Source organism: Loxodonta africana, chromosome 4 (genome assembly GCF_030014295.1).
Source record: "Loxodonta africana isolate mLoxAfr1 chromosome 4, mLoxAfr1.hap2, whole genome shotgun sequence".
Taxonomy (NCBI): domain Eukaryota; kingdom Metazoa; phylum Chordata; class Mammalia; order Proboscidea; family Elephantidae; genus Loxodonta; species Loxodonta africana.
The window spans coordinates 41,224,233-41,247,701 of NC_087345.1; positions in this window are offsets into that span (position 1 = coordinate 41,224,233).

The window sequence follows — 23,469 nt, forward strand, 5'->3', positions numbered from 1 at the left end:
TATGATATGTCTGTGCATGTAGATGGACAAAAAGGCATAGTAACTGATTTTTTAAAAAATTGATCATAAAGTGGACACTTAATAACATACCAAAAACCCAGTGCCATCGAGTCAATTCTGAGTTGTAGCGACCCTGTAGGACAGAGTAGAACTGCCCCATAGCGTTTCCAAGGAGCGCCTGGCGGATTCGAACTGCTGACCCTTTGGTTAGCAGCTGTAGCGCTTAACTACTACACCACTTCTAGTTTTGCTAAGGTGAGAAAAAATTCATGATACTTTAACTGTTTATCTTTTAGATGGACATTTATGCTTTGCCAGTTCACAGTGGGTAATGCTTTTCGGAAAGTTTGAGTTTCCATTATTGTTATACACATATGTAGGTTGATTTTGCAGCTTTAGCAGACCTCTGTGGCTCCTATAATGATGCTGACAAAATTTACTTAGGCCGTTGTAAAATTAGCACAACGGGAAAGTAAAGCAAGGCACCAATGCAGTTGCATGAAATATTCCTCAGAATTGATGTGATTTGAGAAACTGTGCTAGTTTCCCTGAGGAAGATCTAAGAATAGTTCTATTTTCCTTGAATTAAATACATGGAGTTGTATCTTCAAAGTAGGCTCAGTAGTACAATTCTGGCATGCTTTAGATAATTAAAAAAGGAAACATGTTCTCTCTTTTAAGATGAAAATCTCAAATTTGAGAATGTGGTCGCTAATAGTCTTGTGGCTTAAAACTAAGTGCAACTGTAACTATTTAAATGTCATACATTTAAATGCTTATGTAGAGTATGCATAATCTTGGAAAAAGTTACCAAAGAAAAGGATAATGTATTTTTAGATTCATACTGTCAGGCTTTACTGAATGATCTAGAAGAAATGGTGTAGTTTTACAAGGTGAGCTCAAAGTTCACTGTACAAGGTTAAAGGTTTTATAGTTACAACCTTGACAGCCTACATGTATCTCTGTAAATGGCAGATGCACCATTATTTTCTATGTAATCCATTTCTTCTTCCTGGTAACTAAACGTCTACTTTCAACACAATCAATGAGAACAATTGGGCAATACATCTGATGTGGTCATTAAAATAGCTAAAATTTGGGTAATGTTGACCAGGTATGGCAATGATTTAGTAGTAGTAATAGCAGTTTACTGCTATTGTTGCTTTTATTGTTTATTATTATTTTGATAGATATAATATATTCTCTTGAAAATATATATATTTTTCTAAGTAGGTCTTTCTCTTTCACTACATCCCATTCTCCCAGCGCTATCATGGCAATCAATCGAGCTAGAAAGAAAGGAGATGCCCGAAGGATACTTAAACAACACATCTTTCTGCTCAACCTGGTGCCTAGAAAACGTCAGAGCAGACCCTGGTTGGTTTGCAGGACTTGCACTCTAAGAAGAAGCTCGGACAAGCCATACATGGCAATAAACCCTAAAAAGAAGTTCTGTGGTTTATTGTTGGTACTATGTTTTGGTAAAAAGTGGCCTCTTCATCTGAATGTTCTGAGGTAAAAAGGTTACAGACAACACTGAGATTGTAGAGGTCAGTAAGGTCAGGAACATTGAGTTCTGCCAGTGACTTGTGTGGTCTCCAGGAAAGATATTTAAACTTTCAGGGTTTCCACCTCCCCATGTATGGAAGAGAAATAACAGCACTTAAATATTTCTCAGAGTGTTTCAGTAATTAATGCTTCTGACATGCTTTGAAATGAGCATCAAAGAAATTCACTTACGCCTTTCAGCTTTTGATTTTACTTGTTAGTATGGGAGGGCATATTTTGCATGGGCGAAAAAAATTAAAAAATATATTGTTTTACACAGTACGATTGTAAAGCCTATGAATTATACTAAAGTCATGCAGTCCAATTTCATTTAGATCATTACAAAAACTAGAAAGGCCTTTTCCATTTCATCCGGATGTCCACAGAGTTGGTTGCAGAAATGGTGATCTTCATACCTTGTCACCATCACCACCCTCAACTAAGTATCTGCTACTACAGATGCAAAATGATATATCTTTGGGCAGTGTCTCCTTTATTTATTCTGCTATGAGTCGGAATCAACTCCGCTGCGATGAGTTCTTTTTTTGTTTGTTTGTTTGTTTGTTTTTTAATAACAGAAATACCTTCAACCAACAGAAATTTATTTTCTCACAGTTTAGGAGTCTAGAAGCCCAAATTCAGAGTGCAGGCTCTAGGGGAAAGCTTTCTCTCTCTCTTAACTCTGGGGAGGGAAGGTCCGTGTCTCTTTTCAGCTCCTGTTGCTTAATCCCTTGGCAATCTTCATGTGGCATGTATCTGTCCCTCCCTTTGTGCCTCCCTTTCTGTGCCTAATCGTCTTTTTTTATATTTCAAAGGTGATTGGTGTAAGATGCACCCTACACTGATATGGCCTCATTAACATAACAAAAAGTCCTATTCCCAAATAAGATTACATTCACAGGTATAGGGGTTTAGGATTTATAACACATATTTTGGGAGACACAATTAACCCCTAAAGGGAAGTTTTCATGTTGAAAGACTTCTAGATACCATTTAGGGTTGATTACATTATTCAGCTGACTAAAATAATTTTGTCAATAGAAAATAACAGAAAACTCATACTGGCTGCTACAATAAAGGGCATTCATTGGCTTATTAAAGCAGAAAAGTTCAGAAGTGATATTATTAGTTGCTTTTTACTAGGCTGTGCTATAGAGAGAAACACAAAATTGCAATGGCTTACAACAACAAAGGTTTCTTTGTAATTTCCGTGGCACTTCAGCAGAGACTGTTGTCTGCTCCATGTATGGTCATTCTGGGATCCAGGCTGAAGGAATAGCCCCTCCCTAGGACATCCCATGGAATAATGCAAAGAGCAACAGTGAACTATACACTGACTTTCAAAGTTTCTTCTCAGAAATCACATGCATTTTTTCAACTCACATATTACTGAACAAAGCAGATTGCATAGCAAAGCTTAATGTCAATGACGTAGGAAAATGTAATTCTTAGCAGAATGGGCAGTGAATGTTCAAGAACAGTAATTCCATCTCCCTTGTAGTGCAAAGTTCAGGTGCAGTTTGATCAGGGCAGAGCTCCATTTCCCTGTGAGTCTCCACCCCACTCCATTTACTGGCTTCAACCTCAGATCAGCTTCCCCCATGATAGCAAACAGATAATCATTACCACCTTCATATTCAGAAACCATTCCTGCAGAAGTAGAGAACTTCTCTTTTCCCCAATGTCTGGAAAATATTGGGGCTTCATTCTGGTTGGGTCCACTTGTGTCACATGTTCACCCCAGAAATCATCCTTGTGGTCAGGGAAGACTGTGTATGGCTTGTCGGAGACCTAGAATTGAGATCACTCTGGTTGATTTAGGCTAGCAGGTTGCACCCAGAACCTGGGATTCATGTCAATCCCACCCAAACCACATGGTGGCAGGAATAGAATAAATGCAAGAACAGGGAAGCAACCCCACATAAGGAGATCTAGGTCTGCCATTTTTCCTACCATTCCTTCATGAGGCTCTGGTGCCATCTATGCCTTTAAATTTTGTGAAATTATGTATATTATATTATACATACTACTCACAACGCTTAATTTAGTTTGAAAGGGATTCTGTTACTTTTAATCCAAAGTGCTTCACTTGGTTTAAAAAAAAAAACCAAAAACAGAGAGAAGGAAAGAAGTATATATATATTATTCACAGAAAATTGGTACAGAAATTTGTTCAATATATGTATATATATGTGCGTGTGTGCATGTGTGTAAAATAGACCTTGGTTTGAATCCAAATTCCTCACTTCTTAGCTGTGTGACCCTCCACAAGTTATTAACTTTGCTAAGCCCACTTCTCCATCTTTAAAAAAGAGAATAATGGGCTTATAAGGCTTTTGGCAAAAATTCAATGTACAGATGTATACGTGTAAAGGTCTCACCTAGTGTAGACTAGTGTAGTGTAGAGTAATGACTAATTAATGTGGGGTGTTTTATAAAGTGTTAAAAGAGTTTAGAGATGGCAGGGATCACATTTTGAGGGATAAGAAAATCTTTGTGGAGAATGTGGCATTTAAGCTTGAGTTTGACATATGGGTAGGATTTCCACACGATAAATCTCCAGGAGCCAACAGGCAACCATCCTAAGCTGACAGAATTGTATGGAGCAAAGATGCAGAGTTAGAAAAATACAAGGTATGCTCAGAAAATGGGAAATAGACAAGTTAGAGCTCTGAAATTTCTCGTTCACACCTACCTCCATATTTCATCTGTTGCCATCGCCAAGCTTAACAAAGCTCCTTTACCCCATCAACCAGGTTATTTAGACCTGTGACCAAGGTTCAGCTCAATCTGCCACCTCTGTGGTAATTTCTCAGTCTATGCAGGAAAAGGATCTAGTCACACTTTGCACAAATACATGTTTATTCAAGCAGGGCATTTTGAATATCTTGATTTTGCCTTGCTCTCCTCCATTTTTGTTTAGAACTGCCCCATAGAGTTTTCTAGGCTGTAATCTTTACAGGAGCAGATTGCCTGGTCTTTTCTCCCATGGAGTCACTGGGTGGGTTTGAACTGCAAACCTTTTGGTTAGCAGTCAAGCACTTGACCATTGTTCTACCAGGGTTCCGTCATCCATTTTACTTACATGTTAATGTTTCATCATTTCTAACACAATGGACATGTTCCTGGGTGGAACGAATGGTTTGCACTTGACCATTAACCTAGAGGTTAGTGGTTCAAAACTACCCAGCAATGCCATAAAAGAAAGATCTAGTGACCTGCTTCTGTATAGATTACAGCTAAGAAAACCATATGGAGCAGTTCCACTCTGTAACACAGACGGTTGCCATGAGTTGGAATCAACTCATTGGCAAAGGGCCTGTTTTTTAGCTTTTGGTTTATGGGTGTGATTTTTTTAAAAGTGTACCTTTATTCAAAATGTGCATAATTATACTTTTTGCTGACTTGAGAGAAAAAAACAGCTTTCCGAATGGGATTAATTTTATGCAAAATGGGCAATTAATAATGTATGTTATATAGGGTACACAAGGAAGACCAGTTAATAAGACAATTATTCAGATTTACCCACCAACCACTAAGGCCAAAAAAAAAAAGGCCAAGGATGAAGAATTTGAAGATTCAAGTCTCTAGTTGTAGTAGTGAAGGATTCTATGGAGAAAACATTAAATGACACAGGACGCATCAAAGGAAGATGGAAGGAATACACAGAGTCATTATACCAAAAATAATTAGTCGACATTCAACCATTTCAAGAAGTAGCATATGATCAGGAACTGATAGTACTGAAGGAAGAGGTCCAAGCTGCACTGAAGGCACTGGCAAGAAACAAGGCTCCAGGAATTGATGGAATATCAATTGAGATATTGCAATAAACGGATGCAGTGCTGGAGGTGCTCATTCATCTATGCCAAGAAATATGGAAGACAGCTTCCTGACCAACAGACTGAAAGAGATCCATATTTATGCCTATTCCCAAGAAAGGTGATCAAACCGAATACGGAAATTGTAGAACAATATCGTTAATATCACACGCAAGCAAAATTTTGCTGAAGATCATTCAAAAACAGCTGCAGCAGTATATCGACAGGGAACTGTCAGAAATTCAGGCTGCTCTCAGAACAGGAGGTAGAACCAGGGATATCATTGCTGATGTCAGATGGATCCTGGCTGAAAGCAGAGAATACCAGAAGGATGTTTACCTGTGTTTTATTGATTATGCAAAGGCATTTGACTGTGTGGATCATAACAAATTACGGATAACATTGTGAAGAATGGGAATTCCAGAACACTTAATTGTGCTCATGAGGAACCTTTACATAGATCAAGAGGCAGTTGTTCGGACAAAACAAGGGGATACTGATTGGTTTAATGCCAGGAAAGGTGTGCATCAGGGTTGTATTCTTTCACCATATTTATTCAATCTGTATGCTGAGCAAATAATACAAGAAGCTGGGCTATCTGAAGAATGGGGCATCAGGATTGGAGGAAGACTCATTAACAACCTGTGTTATGCAGATGACACAACGTTACTTGCTGAAAGTGAAGAGGGCTTGAAGTACTTACTAATGAAGATCAAAGCCCACAGCCTTCAGTATGGATTGCACCTCAACATAAAAAAAACAAAAATCCTCACAACTGGACCAATGAGCAACATCATGATAAACGGAGAAAAGATCGAAGTTGTCAAAGATTTCATTTTACTTGGATCCACAATCAACAGCCATGGAAGCAGCAGTCAAGAAATCAAACGACACATTGCATTGGGCAAATCTGCTGCAAAGGACCTCTTTAAAATGTTGAAAAGCAAAGATGTCACCTTGAAGACTAAGGTGCGCCTGACTCAAACCAGGATATTTTCAATTGCATCATATGCATGTGAAAGCTGGACAATGAATAAGGAAGACTGAAGAAGAACTGACACGTTTAAATTGTGGTGTTGGTGAAGAACATTGAATAAACTATGGACTGCCAAAAAAACGAACAAATCTGCCTTGGAAGAACAACCAGAATGCTCCTTAGAAGCAAGGATGGTGAGACTGCGTCTTACATACTTTGGACATGTTGTCAGGAGGGATCAGTCTCTGGAGAAGGACATCATGCTTGGCAGAGTACAGGGTCAGTGGAAAAGAGGAAGACCCTCAATGAGGTGGATTGACACAGTGGCTGCAACAATGAACTCAAGAATAACAATGATTGTAAGGATGGCTCAAGACTGGGCAGTGTTTCATTCTGTTGTGCATAGGGCCGCTATGAGTCAGAACCAGCTTCATGGCACCTAACAACAGGAACAATATACAGAGTACTCCTCATTTAGAGAATGACACAAAATTCATTTTTTATAATTGACTTGTAGTTTGTCTATAAGTGTGTGTGATGGTTAAGACTGTCAACTTGGCTTTTGTCTTTATAGTAAGAAGTCCTGGCAGCACAGTGGATGAATGCTTGGCTGCTAAATGAAAGGTCAGCAGTTCGAATCCACCAGGCCCTTCAGGGGAGAGAGATGTGGCAGTGTGCTTCCGTAAAGATTACAGCCTAGGGACCCCTATGGGGCAGTTTTACTCTGTCCTATAGGGTCACTATGAGTTGGAATCAACTCGAAAGCAATAGGTTAACGGGTCCTCATGGTATGACAATTTCAAATAAAAATCAAAAGTTTTTAGTCAATCAGACCAGGTAGCTCCACCTGTACTGTAGCAGTCTGATATAAAAAATAATATTCAGAGATTATTTAAATCCAAAACAAACAAGAAGTTTAGGCTATTTGCCCAGTCTGGAAAGTTCTGATTTGTATCACAACAACCTCAGGTTACTTGATTTTAATCTCAGATTGTTTCCTTTTTCTCAGAACCACAAAAAAAAGTGAAATATAAAAATGAACTGACGTAATGGGAACTTTTATTACTGGATATTCTGAATGATCTTAGATAATGTAAAGAAGTGGAAGGTTTCAAATATATGGAAGTTTATTTGATAATCTTAAAACTGGGAAGGGAGTCGGAGACCACAAAGTTCCTAAATCTAAATTTCAATCCAGAAAAAGAAAGCTGAAAATACAATTAATCATTTGCAATAAGAAGTTATTTATGTCTGTATTTAATTAAAAATATATATATTACTTAAAATATCTATAGGAAACGTGCAATGATAGGGGTTTAGGAAAAAAACTAAATCTTTAAAATTGATAAAAATTCATAGATCTAGCTATTAAAAAATGCTTTTCATGTCTTTCATCATAGATGGTGCTTAATACATACAAAACCAAAAAAAAAAAAAAACCCCACTGTGTCGAGTTCATTTAGACTCATAGCGACCCTATAGGACAGAGTAGAGCTGCCCCATAGAGTTTCCAAGGAGCAGCTGGAGGCTTCAAACTGCCAGCCTTTAGGTTAGCAGTACTAGCTCTCCATAGCTCTTAACCACTGTGCTACAAGGGCACCCAATAAATATAAGCAGGTGAGTATAATATGTAGAACCCTCTAGTAGGTGTCTTTGTTCGAGACATTGTAACTCCCTGCCAGTCAGTCTTTTCCTAACTCTATATGAGCTTCTGTGGACTCTTTGGAGGAATAGGTGAGGTAATACATATACAATAGATTCATGAATGGTCATACACTAGTCAAGTTTAACTTATCTTGCCTACCGGTGGGAGTTCCTGGGTTGCGCAGATGGTTAACCAGAAGATTAGTGGTTCAAGTCCACCCAGTGTTGTCTCAGAAGAAAAACCTGGTGATCTACTTCTGAATAGTCAACCATCAAAAACTCTATGGAACATTGTTCTACTCTGACACACATGTGGTCATCATGAGTTCGAATCCATTCGATAGCAACCAGTACCTCCTGGCAGGCTGCTGCTGAGGGTTTTTTAAAGGGCAAGATGAGGCAAATTCTACTTTTATCATGATTATGCCTTCAGGCAAATTTAATGATAATAGTAAACATGTGTGTCATTAAAAAAGGGAGAGATAACTGACACCGGAAGGACCCCGGTGGTCATGGCCCCCAGGTCTTCTGTTGGCCCAGGACAGGAATCATTCCTGAAGCCAACTCTTCAGACATGGATTGGGCTGGACAATGGGTTGGAGAGGGATGCTGGTGAGGAGTGAGCTTCTTGGATCAGGTGGACACTTGAGACTATGTTGGCATCTCCTGCCTGGAGGGGAGATAAGAGGGTGGAGGGGGGTAGAAGCTGGCAAAATGGACACGAAAAGAGAGGGTGGAGGGAGAAAGCGGGCTGTCTCATTAGGGGGAGAGTAATTGGGAGTATGTAGCAAGGTGTATATAAGTTTTTATGTGAGAGACTGACTTGATTTGTAAACTTTCAAAAAAAATTTTTTTTTCTTTTTTTTTTCCCTTAAAGCACAATAAAAATTATAAAAAAAAAAAAAGAGGAAAAAAAATGGGAGAGAACTTTTACTTTACACTCAAATAAATATCTCCTTAGACCCATGATCACTTCAGTTGCCAATCTCTTAGATCTGTTTTTCTTTCTTCAAGTGGCTGGTCTTGAAAATTGTGTTGCAGGTGTAGATCAACCATGGATGGCTAACAGTAAGTTATCTCGTTGGTTTCTAGGAAATATGTTGTTGAAATATGTCATTTTATTGTCAGCAGCTCAGAGGGCTCAGGTCATTGGAGAACCTCCTAAGATGGCTACTCTTCCCTCTCATGCTTTTTGAGGAATTGTTCAGTAGCTTCATTTTGTGAGCATCCCATGGTGCTTTTTTTTTTTTTCTCCCTTCCTCTCAACCTACTACTTTCTATCCTGGAACTCATCCAAATACTTTTCCACCCACTAACAACAACATTGTACATTTTACTCCTCCCAGACTGGCATTTCACTACTCAGAGAAAGCTTAATGCCATGTGCAAACTGGGAAATTCAATGTGGAAAAGTTGAGAACATATGAAATATAATTGATCTTAGCATATTTTCAGTAGAATCCAGTTTTTAACCCTTTTCTGTCTGTTTGAATAAGTGATGTGAAAATTTAAGTAATCCAGATTTTTTAACACATTATACAACATCAAGCAATCTTTATACATTTTAAATTTGACTTGTTTCTTTATAATAATTTTAACTCACTTTAATGTGTTTTAAGTATTTCATAATAAAAACAGCTGTCATATATTGAAGGATTAGTATCAGTTAGAAACTGCTCAGTGTTCTAATTTAACCCTATGACAACCAGAAAGATAGCATTTATTAACTTTATTTTACTGTTCAGGAAGTAGTTTGGAGATGATGTTAAGTTCCTTATCCAAGTACACAAATCCAGTAAGAAATGGAGCAGCGATTTGAATCTATATCCTGAGTACTTGATGGCTAAAAATTAGCATGACCATAGGTACAATATTCAAAGTAAGTTCATCTAAAGTGGGATTGTGCAAATATTTTAGCTCTGAAATACTCTTTTAAAAAAATCTTATGCAAAATAAATAAAAACTGTATTACATTAGATAATTTTTCTCTATCTTTTTTTCTTGCCAGTAGCAATGCACGTGCACTATCAACGTTCAAACAGCACGGAAATGAATAACACAAAGTGGTAAAAATTGAGTTTTGATAAACAGAAACTTTCAGGCAATAATTTAGGTAACCACTGAAATTAGATCAGCCTTGGCATTCAATTTATTCTTGCAATTTACTGGGTTGTTTAGAAAGTAGAACACCTTGACTCTTAAAAACAAGTAGGAGGATACAAACTCGTATTTATAGGTGTGCGTTTGTGTGTATACGCATACTCAGAAATCAGTTACTAAAAAACCAGCACAGAGCTATAATTATCTTAACCATTGACACATGTTTGCAAGGCCAAATATAGTCCCAGAGATAGAAAGATTTTGTGCGAAAGCCTGCATAAAAATGAATCAACCTGATGAGAATTCAACACACTGGTAGTCTAAAATGTGTTAACATTTAGTATATAGCGTATTTGAATGTCTTAACAATTTCTTCCATTTAAAATATTAAATTGTAATCAAGTGTCAATGAATCTCTCAAAACACCTTTAAGAACTAAGGTTCCACAGGAAAGAGTTTGAAAATCACCTTCCAAAACATCATGTCCATAAATTAAAACAGCAGCAACAATAGCAACACAAAACATTATGCCCACAATTAAGCCCCTTTATTTAAGCACTGTAATCCTTTCTGACTTCAGCCTAACCTGCAGATCTTTGCACTGGAGAGTCAGCAAGCAACAGGAAAGTCAAACACACACACTACTCTAAACGATGCGTAGCCAATATACACCCTAAAGAGTATATATTTAATTCTGGTGTTGTAGAGAGATATGGGCAAGTCCTAAGTCAATAACTCATGGTGGGCCATACCACAGGCAAGAATATTGTATGTTACAGAGAATTTGTATAAAACAGAAAATGCAATTAAAGTTGGAGATAAGCAATGCACAAATCATATAGTGCCGTTGTTGGTGGTGAGGGTTGCCATCAAGTTGGCTCCGACTTATGGATGACCTTTCTGTAACAGAAGGGAACTCTGCCCAGTTCTGCATCATCTTCATAATCACTGGCATGTTTAAGTTCATTGTTGCAGCTATTGTGTCAACCCATCTCATTAAGAATCTCCTTTGTTTCTGTCAGTTCTCTACTTTACCAAACATGATGTCCTTTTCTTTAGGTTAATGCTTAATATTTTAATTCTCTTTAATGGCATCCATGAATGTTCAACCTTTTATTCTTTCCATGAATATATTTTCTTAGTGGAAGAGAATGCTCAATTAGTGATGATATTATGAACACTCACACACACACTCCCATGCACAAATGGTTATTTCAAGGAAGGTCCATTCTTGTAAAGCAGAAACGTAGATTCAGTGGCACATAGATTTTCCTATAAGCTTGTTTGTTTGTTTTAGTCTACTTTTGGCTTGAGTTCAAAACTACACATAAATCCTTGAACTGAACTGAGCCTCTCGATAGTTTCACCACATGATGAAGCAAAGTCTATAGGAAGCTACCTCCCTGCAGATAATAGAAGAGGTATGCTAATACATAAAAAAGAGACCAATTTCTTCGTATTTTTTAAAATGTTGTCCGCACAACAGTTGAGAGATTTAATGACCTCCTTTTATGTTTTCCTGGTTAGATTGGCTTTTATTGTTCATTTCTGTAACTGCATAGGATGAATAGCAAAACTTAATAAACACCAGGCATAAGGCATTCATTTAACTTGGGTCCCAGTTAAGAATAAAAGAAGGTCTTGGTTCTGCGCCATATGAGAAAGTGAGGGTCAGCATTGGTCTTGCTTTTGTGCTGTTTAATATACCACCTAAAACAGTTTTTTCTAATGGTGGTTCTTAACACCTGTCCTCCAGATCCCTTACATTTCATGAAGGTCCCTGACAGTACTCTGTACAATAGTATGAAATACAAGTCACAGAGGGAAGAAGTACTGTTTTTTAAAAACATGTGGTGCACTGCAGAGATATTCACTTTAAAATGTATGGAAAGTCTTATTCTGAAATCCCTTAATGAGGCATTTTTGTTTTTAGCATTACCAAGCAAATTGTATTGGAGTAGGAGGTTTGAGGAGCCTTTTCTCTTTAAATGTTGTCTGTGAAATAAAATATTTTGGGTAATGCTGATACGTTTGTTCACGTAGCTGATTTCACATGTCAGAAAGTTTAACAACACTGAAAAAGAAAAGATCCATAATCCCATATATAAAATTCTTGAAGACAGATGTGTTTCAGAATTAAGAACTTTTCAGAGTTTAGAAAGGTAATGCAGAATTTTTTTTATCATGTAACACCACCAGTGGTGTCTGCCTGGAGCAACACCCAGTAATCAAGCACGTTAATACCTAGCCATATAATGTATGAATATTCACACTAAATATAACAATAAAGAGCATAACTACCCTCATGTTCATCATTTTAGAACAAGCTTTGCCACAAAATCTGTTTTCAGCATGTTCTGGATTTCAGAATTGTAGTTAAGGGATTCTGGATCTCCCTGGGTGGTGGGTGCAAAGTTTTAATGCATTTAGCAGCTAACCTAATGGAGGATCTAGTCCACCCAGAGGCATCTCGGGGGAAAAAAAAAAGGCCTGGGGATATACTTCCAAAAATCAGCCATCAAAAACTCTATGGAGTCCAGTTCTACTCTGACACACATGAGGTTGCCATAAGTTGAAGTCAGTCCACAGCAACTGGTATGTCGTCCATTAGCTTTCCAAGATGGCGCACCAATCCACATTACCACCAGCATTTACAGATGATTTCTTATCATATCACAGTCATCCTTGAATTAATGTTCAGCGTGGTGTCCAACATATTGTATCAGCTGAGCATTTTAAAATTGAATTATTTAAGCAAAAAAATATAATCATAAAGCCGAGAACTAAAATAGAAAACTCTGGTCAATGTTCAGTGAGCAATCATTTGAAAATAAATGTGAAAAGATAAATATGATGTTTTCTTACATCTTACACGCTGCAATTTTGGTTTGAGCAGAAAACTAAACTAAAGAAGATCTGCATTTTACAAGGCATTTAGGTGCCCCTTCCATCCCCACCTTACGAATTTAGATGACCAACCTCTCCACACTCAATTATAGGTTCACGTGGTCATTCCAGTCAAGGAGTTAAAAGGGCCAAAATAAGTGTGCTAAAAGTTATTTTTCAGACTTTTAGAGTAACCATGCAGGGAGCTTATTGGCCATGCAGGGCATATGCCAAGGATTCTTCTAACATGGAGCTTTGCAAGATTTTACTACAGATATAGACCTCTTTGGAGTCCCTGGGTGGTGCAAATGGCTAACGCATTTCGGCCGTAAACCAAAAGGTTGGAGGTCTGAGTCTACCCAGAAGCGCTTTGGAAGAAAGGCCTAGTGATCTATGTCTGAAAAATCAGGCATTATAAACCCTGCGGAGCACAGCTCTACTCTGACACACATGGAGTCACCATAAATGGGAATCGACTTCACAATTGTTTTTGCTTGTTTGTTTTATAGGTCTCATTTGCTAAAATTTAATTCTTTCTCTTTTTAAGAATACTGTGGCATTTTTCCTATTCCACGTCCCCATAAAATAACAGCAATCTTCCCTATTAGCCTCTTCAGGTACTTGACCAAATAGTGTAAAATTCAAGATCCCTCAGACGTTTTCATAATACATATTTCAATTCTACCCAGGAAAAGTAATTCTTGGAATACATCTCAAAGAGCAAGTCTCCCTTGGGTTAACACAAAACAGATTAGGCATCCAGAATTTTTTATTATTGTGAAAATAATTATCCCGACGCTCCTCTTTGAATAACTCTGAGGAGATGCCCTTTTCCTTAGTTCTGAGCTACCAGAACTTTCAAAATCCCATGACTGCAGGGTGTGTTCCTTTAGAAAGTGGATATTTCAGAAACACATTTATCATCAACTCTGGATCTTAACAATGGCTAATGAATTTCCTTTGAACATGAAAGCTCTCATCTTTTAGGAATTATAAATATTTAGGGTAGAGAAAATGTTATTTCAAAGATTAGGTTTTTCTTTGCTTTTGTGTGTTTACCACTCCTTTCAGGCCATCTCTTTCACCCTACCATATTAATATTTCTAAACTATTAATGTATTTAATCATGTTAGACCCCTTAGAAACCTCTGTTTTGCCTTCTGTGTGGAAAAAAAAAAAAAAGTTTTGTTTGGTTTTGTTTTTTTTTACTGTTTATTCTGAACCTAACTTTCTCACTTTACCCCCATTCATTTCCCGCTTGCTCCATCCAGGTGCACCTATGTTGTCAAATTTGGTGAACCCTGTGCCTTTATAAAAACACATCCTCATCTTCCTGCTTGCAATACACTCCACTCCTTCTCAGGCAAACTTAAATTTATCCCCCAGGAAACAGTTCAAATGTCACCTTCTGAGGGAAACGTTTCTCAGTATTTTCCCTCCATGTTCTTATGGCACTTTTTACATGAACACTTTTTACATCCTTCTATTACAGGTTTTTTTTTTTGATTACAGCACTGGAAACCCTGGTGGTGTAGTGGTTAAGAGCTACTGCTGCTAACCAAAAATAGGTCGGCAGTTCCAATCCACGAGGCGCTCCTTGGAAACTGTATGGGGCAGTTCTACCCAGTCCTATAGAGTTGCTATGAGTCAGAATCGGCTGGACAGCAGTGGGTTTGATTTCTGGTTTATTATAGCACTTGTTTGTCAGTGTTATTATAAATATTCAGTTATATTTCTACTTCTTAATCTTTTGGGTCTTCTCCAGAACATCTCACATTGCCAAGCCCATTGTTGGTGCACTATAAATGTACCTTGATTGAATAAAAGAAGTGTCTCATGGCTTTAATTTTTTTGGGGGGGAAGAAGGCTTAGTTCATGACATATCATTTAATAAGACAACTTCTCTTTAGTAATAAGGTGCACTCCATGGAGTTTCTATTGAACATATTTTTTGGTTTTTTTTAACACAATTTATGATATGATGAGGCAGAGTGCTTTGCAATTTCCATGAAAACATTATCTGTCATCACGAAAAGATTTTCAGATTTTATCAACAACTGATTCTTGAAAAACTGGCCAATGAAGAATGATCCAAACTGCAGGAAATACCAGAAATTAAAGATTGGGAGAATACCAAACCCTTTAGTTGAATTGATTGCCTTCAACATTGGACAAAATTCGTGGGATGTATGATGGCTTAAGTAACAATGACAAAGAACCCCCGAGGCCCTCATTTTAAAACAACAGGCCTGATTGCTTTGTGGTTTGTGCTGAGCCGGTATGTGGACCAGAGGAGTTTTTGCTAGGCCGTTTCCTGTCCTTGAAAGCCCAGGAAGCAGGACTGTCCTGAGGCTGCCATCCCATATTCTTCCATTTCTCTGCTGTCACATTTCTCTGTCTGCCTAGCATGACCAAGCAGAGCCCAAAGGACCAAGAGAACTAGAAACTTCAGCTAATCCAGACCGTGAAAAGATGAACCATTTAGTTGGTTGTAATTTTTTTTTATTTCCTCATAACCTCAGAAACAATATTCACCCTAACTTCAGTCACACAACAACTGAAATGAACAAAACAAAGCATCACAGATGAAACACATAATGGTAGTCCAAGATAGTACTATTTAGAGTAGTTGACTTCTCATCTCTCTTCCCACAGTGGCCATTTCAGGTCATCTTTTCTCTCTAAATTTCCATTTAACATTCTCACTTGACCAATAAACAAAGAAAAAAACAATGCCATCGAGTCAATTCCGACTCATAGAGACCCTATAGGACAGAGTAGAACTGCCCCATAATTCTCACTTGACATTAGGGGCTTTATACTCCTTTATTGAAATGGTTGTCATCCAACACAAATTCTTCCATTTCTTTTTTGGGGGGATAGGGGTGAGTGCTAGCATATGCCCATTTCTCAGTATATCATCAATTATATAATTTTGTTCTTTTCTGCCTTCTTGAAAGAAAAGGGGTTTTATTTTATACTTGTATTCTGATCTTTCTTGGGAATAGGCATAAATATGGATCTCTTCCAGTCAGTTGGCCAGGAAGCATACTTGTATTCTGATCTTTCTTGGGAATAGGCATAAATATGGATCTCTTCCAGTCAGTTGGCCAGGAAGCTGTCTTCCATATTTCTTGGCCTAGACGAGTGAGCACCTCCAGTGCTACATCTGATGGTTGAAACATCTCAATTGATATTCCATCAATTCCTGGAGCCTTGTTTTTCGCCAATGCCTTCAAAGCAGCTTGGACTTCTTCCTTCAGTACCATTGGTTCCTAATCATATGCCACCTCTTGAAATGGTTGAACATTGACTAATTCTTTTTGGTATAATGACTCTGTGTTTTTCTTCCATCTTCTTTCGATGCTTCCTGCTTCTTTTAATATTTTCCCCAAAGAATCCTTCACTATTGCAATTTGAGGCTTGAATTTTTTCTTCAGTTCTTTCAGCTTGAGAAACTCAGAGCGTGTACCTCCTTTTTGGTTTTCCATCTCCAGCTCTTTGCACATGTCATTATGATACTTTACTTTGTCTTCCCGAGCCTCCCTTTGAAATCTTCTGTCCAGTTCTTTTACCTCATCAATTCTTCCTTTTGCTTTAGCTGCTCGATGTTCGAGAGCAAGTTTCAGAGTCTCCTCTGACATCTATCGTGGTCTTTTCTTTCTTTCCTGTCTTTTCAGTGACCTCTTGCTTTCTTCATGGATGATGTCCTTGATGTCATTCCACAACTCGTCTGGTCTTCGGTCACTAGTGTTCAATGCGTCAAGTCTATTCTTGAGATGGTCTCTAAATTCAGGTGGGATATACTCAAGGTCATATTTTGGCTCTCGTGTACTTGCTCTGATTTTCTTCAGTTTCAGCTTGAACTTGCATATGAGCAATTGATGGTCTGTTCCACAGTCGGCCCCTGGCCTTGTTCTGACTGATGATATTGAGCTTTTCCATTGTCTCTTTCCACAGATGTAGTCAATTTGATTTCTGTGTGTTCCATCTGGCGAGGTTCATGTATATAGTCGCCATTTATGTTGGTGAAAGAAGGTATTTGCAATGAAGAAGTCGTTGGTCTTGCAAAACTCTATCATTCGATCTCCGGCATTCTTTCTATCACCAAGGCCATATTTTCCAACTACTGATCCTTCTTTTTTGTTTCCAACTTTTGCATTCCAATTGCCAGTAATTATCAATGTATCTTGATTGCATGTTCAATCAATTTCAGACTGCAGCAGCTGATAAAAATCTTCTATTTCTTCATCTTTGGCCCTAGTGGTTGGTGTGTAAATTTGAATAACAGTCGTATTAACTGGTCTTCCTTGTAGGTGTATGGATATTATCCTATCACTGACAGCATTGTACTTCAGGGTAGATCTTGAAACGTTCTTTTTGACAATGAATGCAACACCATTCCTCTTCAAGTTGTCATTCCCAGCATAGTAGACTATATGATTGTCCAACTGAAAATGGCCAATACCAGTCCATTTCAGCTCACTAATGCCTAGGATATCGATGTTTATGCGTTCCATTTCATTTTTGACAATTTCTAATTTTCCTAGATTCATACTTCATACATTCCAGGTTCCGATTATTAATGGATGTTTGCAGCTGTTTCTTCTCATTTTGAGTCGTGCCACATCAGCAAATGAAGGTCCCGGAAGCTTTACTCCATCCACGTCATTAAGGTCGACTCTACTTTGAGGAGGCAGCTCTTCCCCAGTCATCTTTTGAGTGCCTTCCAACCTGGGGGGCTCATCTTCCAGCACTGTATCAGACAATGTTCTGCTGCTATTCATAAGGTTTTCACTGGCTAATGCTTTTCAGAATTAGGCTGCTGGGTCCTTCTTCTTAGTCTGTCTTAGTCTGGAAGCTCAGCTGAAACCTGTCCTCCATGGGTGACCCTGCTGGTATCTGAATACCGGTGGCATAGCTTCCAGCATCACAGCAACACACAAGCCCCCACAGCCCCCATATTTATGCCTATTCTCAAAAAAGGTGATCCAACCGAATGTGGAAGTTATAGAACAATATCGTTAATATCACACACAAGCAAAATTTTGCTGAAGATCATTCAAAAACGGCTGCAGCAGTATATTGACAGGGAACTGCCAGAAATTCAGGCTGGTTTCAGAAGAGGATGTGGAACCAGGGATATCATTGCTGATGTCAGATGGATCCTGGCTGAAAGCAGAGAATACCAGAAGGATATTTACCTGTGTTTTATTGACTATGCAAAGGCATTCAACTGTGTGGATCATAACAAACTATGGATAACACTGCGAAGAATGGGAATTCCAGAACACTTAATTGTGCTCATGAGGAACCTTTACATGGATCAAGAGGCAATTGTTCGGACAGAACAAGGGGATACTGATTGGTTGAAAGTCAGGAAAGGTGTGCATCAGGGTTGTATTCTTTCACCGTACCTATTTAATATGTATGCTGAACAAATAATCCAAGAAGCTGGACTATATGAAAAAGAACGGGCATCAGGATTGGAGGAAGACTCATTAACAACCTGCATTACGCAGATGACACAACCTTGCTTGCTAAAAGTGAAGAGGGCTTGAAGCACTTACTAAAGAAAATCAAAGACCACAGCCTTCAGTATGGATTACACCTCAACATAAAGAAAACAAAAATCCTCACAACTGCACCCATGAGCAAAATCATGATAAACGGAGAAAAGACTGAACTTGTCAAGGATTTCATTTTGCTTGGATCCACAATCAACAGCCATGGAAGCAGCAATCAAGAAATCAAAAGATGCATTGCATTGGGTAAATCTGCTGCAAAGGACCTCTTCAAAGTGGTGAAGAGAAAAGATGTCACCCTGAAGACCAAGGTGCACCTGACCCAAGCCATGGTATTTTCAATTGCATCGTATGCATGTGAAAGCTGGACAGTGAATAAGGAAGACCAAAGAAGAGCTGACGCCTTTGAATTGTGGTGTTGGCAAGAATATTGAATATACCATGGACTGCCAAAGAACGAACAAATCTGTCTTGAAAGAAGTGCGGCCAGAATGCTCCTTAGAAGCAAGGATAGTGAGACTACATCTTACATACTTTGGACATGTTGTCAGGAGGGATCAGTCCCTGGAGAAGGACATCATGCTGGGCAGAGTACAGGGTCCGCGGAAAAGAGGAAGACCCTCAATGAGGCAGATTGACACGGTGGCTGCAACAATGAGCTCAAGTATAAGGATTGTTTAGATGGCGCAGGACCAGGCAGTGTTTCGTTCTGTTGTGCGTAGGGTCCCTATGAGTCGGAACCGGCTCGAGGGCACCTAACAACAACAACATTCTGATCTTTAAATAACCCTGCTTCCAGACAGGATTTATACAAACAACTGGGAAATTTTAGAACTCCCAAATGTTGTACTCTGTTAATAAGAATTAGGACCTGGATCCTGTGCTCAGCTATTAGGAATTAAGGTCCGGGTGTTCTAGCATTTCCCAAATGTTGAATAAATATGGATTGTGCTGGATATTTAGGAAGCTTTCTAACATGAAGATTCAGATGCTTGTCTATCTCAGGCACATTGACTGATTTACGTGTTGGTCATGATGCCAATCCTACACTGTCTTGATCACAGTACCTTAGTAATAGGTCTTCAAATCAGAGAGCGTTCACCCTACAACTGTGTTCTTTTTAAAAATCGTTTTAGCTACTCTAGGTCCTTTGTGTTTCCGTATAAATTTTAAAACAGATTGTCAATTTCTACAAAGATCTTGCTGAGATGTTGATTAGGGCTGCGTTGAATTTATGTATCCATTTGGGGAGACTTGACGTCAATAATGAGACTACCAATTCAATCTTAACAATATTGACTTTTGAAAAAGAGAGAAGAAAAACGTTGGTGTTTTAATCTGATATCTTCACTGGAAGCTCTATTTATAATCTTTATTTTTTTTTTTTCCGCTCAACTTCATCTTTCCTTTCTAACTTAGCTTCAACTATTGTTAAAATAAATAACAGCACCCAGTTCACTTAATACAGTTATCTTTCCTCACTATTTCTGTTGCCTTTCGCAACCAGGTAAATGGGGCCAATTGCTGCTAAGAAGTTTTCACCACTCTCACATTACTGAGACCTAGTTTTGGCTTCAACTTTATACCATTAGTCAGTGTTCCCCTCCTAACCAAAAAACTAATGTTCTTGATCTCAGTCCTCCTCTTTGTGATCTTTCTGTATATTTTACTACTGTCTTTCTTCTCTTCAATCCTTGCTTCCCCCTTGACTACTATAGATGGTGTTTTCTTGGTTCTGCTCCCAAATCTTTGACTATCCTTCACACCAGCTGCAAGGTCTAGCATAATATTTCCTGAAATGTATTCTAGAGAACACTAGTTTCTCAGGATATTGATTGGCAAAAAAATGAAAAAAAAAAAAAGTCAAATAAGCTTAGGTAAAAAAAAAAAAAATTTTTTTTTTTTTTTAACATGTGCCTAAGTTTCTTTACTGCTGAGTCTTTAACATGCATTATATCATAAGTTGTCCCTGGGTGGTGCAAAGTGTTAACGTGCTCAGCTACTAAGCAAAAGGTTGGCGATTTGAGTTCACTCAGAGGTGCCTTGGAAGAAAGGCCTGCTGATCTACCTCCAAAATCAGCCATTGAAAACCTTATGGAGCACAGTTCTACTCTGACATGCAGGGGGTTGCCCTGAGTGAAAGCTGACTCAATGGCAACAGTTATTGTATAGTATCATATGCAAGAAGTTATAATATATGACATTTACGAAAGATTGATGATTTCAGAACTTTTTCCATGGAGAATTTTTGGAAATTTTCAGAATAGGCTTCCGAAAATATTAACCTAGCGAAATAAACCTTAGGTGAGCAATGATGCATTAAAAATTGCCATGCCTAGCAGTGGGATCTGAGTAATTCAGGTATCTCCCCATTCCTCAGTTTCCTCATCCATTTTATTCTGGTAGAACTTTCCATTTTTATGTTTGGAATTCAGCATACATTTTATTTAGTAAAATATTAATATATGATTTTTTGCCTTCAGTATTCATTTTTATAACAATTATAATTTTAGCATACCATTTCCTAGGAGATTGGAATTATTTTGAGTTTAAAATGTGTTTTAAAAATAGTTGGGTGGAGGAAGCAGGGGTTGGAACAGTGTTAGGAAATCAAAATAACCTTAGAGGACAGGATGACTCTGAATCACAGAAATGTTCCAACTTTCTCTTCTATAGTCAAAGAGAAAAACTGGACCACCCAGTACTGATTGTGGGTTATAATCAGCATGAGTAATGAAGCATTAATTAGATGACTAGAAGTGCTCCGCACCAAAGATGCAGAACACAACCTGGTGGTCAGGCGAGGTTCTAGATATGCACTTAAAAACAGTTCAGCAGCTGGGCTAAACCAAGGCTCCCTCCCATCTGAAAGAAGAATGACTATAAACACTAATGAAAGCATTCGTTTCCAGTTGATGTGACAGAGTGGCCCAATAAATACTAAACTGCAGTAAGTCCATAGGCCATTCTGCTTTCCTTGATCAATATGGTAACCTACAGCTTTACCAGTATCTGTTAAAAGTGAGGGAAAAGTTTGCATTTATGAAACTAAGAGTTTAGACCCTATTATTTGGAATTGAAGATTGCGGTGGCGGGGAGAGCATCCATTAATGTGATACTATCTTTTCATGTGAAAAAAGAAAAATGCAAGAACAGTCATGCTTAATAAATGAAGGGGAATAAAAATTTATATTTCTGTTGTCATGTGATTTATTTAGCAAACTTTGTATACTGATTTTTAACTTAGACCTTTCAAGTCACATGTTGCTTAATATTCACTTGCAAAATAAATATGCTTTCAATTTAGTTTTAATATAAGACATTTGCTATTTACTCAATATTAAATGAATATTAAAATCATTTATCTAGAATCAAAATTATGAGTTACCACACAAAAGGAAGTACAGTTTTCCTCTCTTAATTATTTAAAGATATTTAATAGTTGTGCTGCCTGCCTGGTGTTTTACAACAATGAAATATTTTCCACTGTTTTTTTTTTTTTTTAATATTTAACCACAATGAACACCCTAGAATTCAGCCAATTCAGCTCTCATGGTATAAAATCTTATTAGAGGAAAGACTTAGTGTCGTTAGATGCTGTCAAGTTGGTTCCAACTCATAGCGACTCTATGTACAACAGAAAGAAACACTGCCTTGTCCTGCACCTTCCTCACAATTGCTATGTTTGAGCTCATTGTTGCTGCCACTGTGTCAATCCATCTCATTGAGGGTCTTCCTCTTTTTCGCTGACCCTCTACTTTACCAAGCATTATATCCTTCCCTAGGGCCTGGTCCCTCCTGCTAACATGTCCAAAGCATGTGAGGCTAAGTCTTGCCATCCTGGCTTCTACGGAGCATTCTGACTGACTATACTTTTTTCAAGACACGTTTGTTCATTTTTCTGGCAGTCCGTGGTACAGACTGATTAGTGTCTTAATTTTGAGAAAATAAACATTTTCTTTTTGAAGTCCTTATTGTGACTTTTTATATGAAAAATGTACTAAAAGTTCTAAGAGAATGATTTTCATAGAAAAACTGATTATACACCTAGATTTTCAAAAATGTGCTTTAAGTTAAGCAGTTTATAGTAAGGAAATCAACATCTTAGTACATGTGATAGTCAATTTTATGTGTCATCTTGGCTAGCCTATAATACCTAAGTGTCCAAACACTTACCTAAGTATTGCTATGAAGATATTTTTTAGATGTGATTAACAACCAAATCACTTTAAGTAAAGGAGATTATCCTCCACAATCTGGGTGGGCCTGACCTAATAGGTTGAAATGTCTGAAGAGCAGAAATGAGGTTTCCCTGAGAAAGAGGAAAGTCTGCCTCTAGTTTGAAACAACATCAGCTCCTGCCCAAGAATTTCCCACCTGCCCTTTCTGACAAACTGTCTTACTGATTTAGAATTTGCCTCACCAGTCCTCACATTCCCTTTGGCCAATTTCTTTCAATAAATCTCTTAAAATATCTCTATCTCTGTTGCTATTGCTATCTCTATCACTATCTTTATATCCATCAGTAGTAGGCTAATGTGCTCCCTACCCATACCACACCTACTCTCAAGTGACAGAGTGTAGCAACTGCATTTGCCACAACTAGCCATTTTGCAAGAGTCAGTCTGTGTTTCTGGAGAATCCTAAACAGCCACCCCATTTTTGAGCTCTCCTACCCTTCCCTACTCCTACACACATGCACACGCCTACAAATCATTCTCCAAACAGCTCTCAGAATTGTCTTTACCACTGTATCTGATGTGTAAGTGTTTTGTGTTAGTTGCCACCCAGTCAGTTCCTATGCCATCTTCATGATCTCTGGCACGTTTGAGTCCACTGCTATGGCCAAATACAGTGCCTTCCAACCTAGGGGGCTCAATACTGGTCAGTGTTGTGCTGTGATCCATAGGGTTTTCACTGGCTAATATTCAGAAGTAGGGCACCAGGCCTTTCTTTCTAGTCTGTTTTA